Source organism: Harpegnathos saltator, unplaced genomic scaffold (assembly GCF_003227715.2).
Source record: "Harpegnathos saltator strain DR-91 unplaced genomic scaffold, Hsal_v8.6 scaffold167, whole genome shotgun sequence".
In the NCBI taxonomy this organism is placed as follows: Eukaryota; Metazoa; Arthropoda; class Insecta; order Hymenoptera; family Formicidae; genus Harpegnathos; species Harpegnathos saltator.
The window spans coordinates 194,580-200,000 of NW_020229947.1; the positions used below are offsets into that span (position 1 = coordinate 194,580).

The 5,421-nt window shown below is 38.2% G+C and overlaps 1 protein-coding gene across 1 annotated transcript in view; it reads right to left on the minus strand.

Annotated features, from left to right (window-relative positions):
* Positions 1-285: 285 nt before the first annotated feature.
* The window catches only part of LOC105187086 (uncharacterized), an 11,169-nt gene continuing 6,033 nt past the window's right edge, over positions 286-5,421 (minus strand). Inside the window, exon 2 of the mRNA XM_025297034.1 lies at positions 286-5,421. This exon is cut by the window's right edge and continues 5,944 nt beyond it. The gene's annotated coding sequence lies outside the window, so the exon portion shown is untranslated.

The window sequence follows — 5,421 nt, forward strand, 5'->3', positions numbered from 1 at the left end:
TATTATTAATAATTTTGTGGTAAACAATGAGCGACGACTACAATCTTAATGTCGCACAATGCGATGGACAAGATCGTCAGAGAGGCATTCACCTCGATCAAAGTATTTGCGAAAAACCTCTGTTAGAAAAAAGAAAAAAAAAAGAGGAAAGAAGAAAAAATAAACGACCTTCAAATTCGGAGCTACTTCACCTAAAAAAAGAAAAGAAACGCTGGGTTATCTTCCCGTTTTGTTTCGCATTCACCGTTGGTAGATCCCTCCGCGGGTTAAATAAAACACGTCGTGTTGGTAATATGTGCTTAAACATGTAATTTATATCATAATTATACATCGTATATATTAACGTGTTTTTTTTTGTTCTTCTTCCTTCCTTGTCACAGGATTGATAAAGTACTGCGCGATGGATAGTACGTCCACGAGTCAAGGTGCGATGTAAGTATAAAACTCTAAAATGATCCTTTTATTTGTTCTTGCTTCGCCTCGCATACACCTAGCGGTAAGTGTGTGTCTCTCTACGCGCTTACATATAGAGAAAACAAAAATCATTATTTCTCCGAGATATTTTACATTTTATTTACGTTCTTACGCGCTAGATAAACGATCATTTCGATATTTTGTTCGAACATATACAAGCGTCACTTTCTTTCTTTCTTTCTTTCTTTCTTTCTTTCTTTCTTTCTTCTACCTCCGCCGTCTTCTTGCACGCGTACGTACCCCACTTATGTACCACGCGTTGCACGTTAAAGCTTCTCTCATTCACATCTGTGTGTCGATAGCCCTCGGCGCTTGTCTCTCCTTTCTCTACTCTTACCGTCGGTAATTACATCACAGCTGTAACGTTCGCATATCAACCGCACACTTTCTTTCCCCCTTTAACAGTTCCTCTTGCTTCCTCCCCCCCCCTCCTTCACTCCCCGCGGCCTCTTTAAGTACATTAGACACGACCGAAGAGAACATCAAGTACATAACGTGTTATTTTTCTTCTTTTTTTTTTCTTTTTTCTTCTTAACACTTCTTCGCTTTACTTACACGCTATTATATACAATTTTACGAATACCAGCGCATCATGAATCCGCAGCGTTCGCTCGGAGCAACGAGAGCACCATTTCCTTTTCTATAGGACACGACCATGAAAGACGAAAGTGCTGTTCAAAACCGGTCGATTACTTTTGCGAGCGCGTGAAGGAGAGAGATAAAGAAGAAACGGGGGACGGGGGAAGAGGGGTGGGGATTAAGTGGAGGAGAGTATGTGTGGTGCGTGCATGCGTATGTGAAAAAGTATGAGAAAGCAGAGGAGGGAAGAGCGGGAGGCAAGGAGGGACGAAGAGCGAAAGAACGAGAGAGAAAATTCAGAGAAGAAATGGGAGAAAATGAGAAACGTGGCAATCGTAACGGAACGGAAAATCTCCGTATTGAGCAACGCAGCCCGATTTTCAACACTTACTCTCCATCCCTGCCATCGGCCTGCAGAATAATCGCTAAAATCGGGCACGAGATGACGAGATCGCTGGCGACAGTTAGAAGCGAATCCGGGAGCGAAGGTCGTAAAGCGATACACAAGATTTGTTTTCTATTGCCGAAGTACTGTATATACTTCGACAACTCAAAAAGAGACAGTTGAGACTTGTTGGAAGAAAAGAGAGGAGGACTGCAAGATGGTGTAGATAGTTTACCGATGGAAAACAAAGCTACAGTTACGTCAGATCTATCCCGAATAAATAGCGGTAATAACGGCAACTGACACAAAAGACCGGCTCGATGTTTTCTCATGTTGCGAAAGAACTTTTTTGCCACCTATATATCCTGCTCTTACTATCCGCAACGATATTTCCTTCGCTTTCTACTGATGTATCTGTATATTGCGCTCTCTCTCTCTCTCTCTCTCTCTCTCTCTCTCTCTCTCTCTCTCTCTCTCTCTCTCTCTCTCTCTTTCTCGTATCTCGATAGATTTTTGTCCAAACACGCGATTGAAACTATATTGCATAGCATACGTCATTCAACTGTGGAATCTCATAATTGGAGGAAAATAAACACATGTCCCTCTGTGTTTTTCTCCCCAGCTCTTGTCCGTGTAAATTACGAAATTCGGAGCTGAAGTAATCTTCCTGCGTTTTGCGTCTCACATTTTAACGAATTGACATCTCTTTGGAATTCTTCCGCAAAAATGTTACGACGGATGTTGTTGTTGCTTGTGATCGTTCCATCTCACAAATCTTGAATAGCTGTCTTAAAATAGTTATCTAACGTTAAAATTCTGTTGGGACAATTTGCTTCAAACGGAACTTCAAAATGAATAAAGAATATCCCAGTGAGTAGGTAGAAATTCATATTCACTTGCAGCTTAATTAGCCAAGAACTCTTCATATTCACAGGGACTTGCGATTTAACGTTACATCGAACGTTAAATCGAATTTTGTTATAGAAACATGAAACATGATGTGTTAATGTTGACACTGACAAAAGTCGATTTCAAGACCGTCTGTAGCTCTCTTCCACAGACATCCACTTCATAATCCATATAAATTAGACTGCCAACTCCCTTGTATACTGAGCAAAGAACTGAGCCGCGAAAAGTACACATATATATATATATATATTGTTTGAAATTCAACCAATTAGACGTAAATATTATAATACTTATGCGACGCATGCGCGTAAATTCTGTACATACTTTTCGGAGCAATTAGCAGTCTAGTAATGTACATAAAAGTTTGCGGCGTTGGGCGCTTCACGGGAAACAACACGTTTATTTTTCGCCAATTTTGAAACACGCGCAAACGTCTGAGATACCTTAACATTTAGCCTTAATAAAATCGCTATCAGATGTATATCTGGCTTGTTATTTGCTCAAACTATCTCAAAACCTCTTCCAGCAAAACCACGTCACTAACTCGCGTAATAAATATATCTACTATCTGCAAAAGAAAAAAAAAAGGGAAAAAAACATTATTGCTACGAACCTTGAATGTTATATCGTTATTATCATCGGAAACGAAAAAAGAGATACGTTTTGATTTTACGTGGAAGTTACCTCGTCTCTCCTTTAGTCGTTTGACAGATAAATAATGATACAACTATCAGTAAAGTAAACTTGCACCAACGACACGTATCAACACGCGATTAAGATACTTGTGATACGCGCAAATGAAACTTTTGTTCACATGTAAAAGCTATTATTTTGACGGCCTGTTTTTCCTCGACCAGCACCGTGCGGTGTCTTCACGGTAATTTCTCTCGAAAATTTCGGATGATAAAATTGTTATCCGTATTAGTCCAGCCAATAAACAGTTCAACGAACAACTGAGTTTTGTATTTCTCCTAAAGAACAACAATCACGATAGGTACGAATATCTGACGAGTCTGATCGAGGTTATCGAAGAAATAACGAGTTGTTACCGCTTCTTTCGCATTCCTATCGAATGCTTTTTAGGGACTCTTTTTAGGAAACATTTCCATTGTGTAATGGAATATTGAAAGTATTATTCTTTCCCTCACGCGCGTGGAAATCGCAGCATAAATGTTGAAACATTTCTGACGTTTAGTACGCAGATTTATAACGCTTTGTTTTTACAATTGAGCTTGCTGTGACACTCAAGTTTCCTGTGAAACAAGAGGTCTCGATTAATAAATAGTTCGAATAATAAAGTCGATTAATAAACAGGTTTTAAATAACATCGATATAACGCGTAACATAATATTGACGTATCGGCGTCAGGTTTGACATCAAGGATGTATGGGCTGTGCAATATTGGCAAAGAAATCGTTAAAATTTAAAAACATTTAATGATATTTAAACATACATGAGATACAGAAGTAATCAATTATTCATACTAAATTAACAGTTTTGAAACGAAATACGTGCCGAGATAAAATATCCCTTTCAAACGGACCGAGACAAATCCGAATGAGATTCCACGCAGATATCTTAGGGCTTCATTACTGCGTGTGACAAACATTTGAACGTCGCTGACTTCCTTCTTAGCCAAACTTGCTGCCTGATACCTGCTGCAAATACGCGCAAATGCAGCACTTTTGTTTGTCTTCCGCACGAACCAATGTAAAAATAATAAAAATGAGTTCACGAATCGATAAGAAAACTCGTATCAAAATTTTGCACGGATATTTGGAAGAAATAAATGCAATGATACACGAAATTTGTTGCTGCTCTGCGACAAATATCTCTACGTAACACCCATACATCCTTGGAAAATAAAGCTCTTAATATTAAATTACGTTTTCCATATTAGATAAATCAGATCTAGAATTAAGCAATCACATGTTCAGTGCCCAATGTGCGAAATATATCAATAAAGTAGATTGTCGTCTGCGTAGAACAAATTTAAAGATACTCGGATGAGAATTTCTGATGTACCATGTTCATTACGTGACAAACGTAGTGAGTACAGTGACACAAGCTGAGAAGCGTGTGAAACGTGACAACTGTTAAGGTGCTAATCCTGCGGATTAGTTCATTCTAGAGAAAGATGTATTGAGCAACGTGACTGTAAAATGCCGAATGGAATATACGATGAGGTTAATAATTTCACCAAGGAATACCCAGAATACTGAATACTGAATTTCAGTAGCATTTTTGTACAATATACAAAGTAAGCCTGGAATAAATGACTTTAATAAACTACATTCTTACAATATGGTCGCTTATTTCCGACTCACTCTATATATTTTTATCATATACAAGGTATCTGAAAACTCTTGAAGTAGCCATCGTGTGCAAGTAGAATGAATGAACATTTCATTAATTACGGAGTAACTCTTTGCAAAGTTTGCAAAATGATACACACCTTTTCCCTTCAGTTTGACCCTTGTTATCTATATACAGCTCAAGAATTTCCCAACACCCTATATAAGGATATCGTATAAAGGTGTTCCAAAACGTTTAGAACGACGAAAGTTTTATACACCAAGTCGGCTGAATGGAGTTTGACTGAAATTTTTTCAAAACTCTGATCTCCTAATAAGTAAAATCAAGGGAGGAGGATTTCTCGAAACTTCCACGTGGAAAAACTTTACACGTATGTTCTAAATCCAGATTTCGAAAGTGTGGCGAATGTTGATCTTTGTAGATTTCAAGAACTACTTCCGACATCTCAACAAATTTCATATTCTATAAAATCTGTGAAATTGCTCTTAATCGGATTGATGGATAACTTCGAGTGAAAATTTGAAAAAAGTGGTATATACGATGGGCCTTCCAATGACGATGCGTCACATATTGACTTGTGACAATCCACAGCTCCGCCTTCAATCTTCAAACACACAACGAAAAACTCGGAGTGCATGGATTACGACCGATATTACTGCTATTATATTATTGGAAACGCCAAGCCATTGTCAGCTTAATCATACTTATACCCATAAAGTGTATACCGCAAAGAATACAAGAAACAATACGATATACTC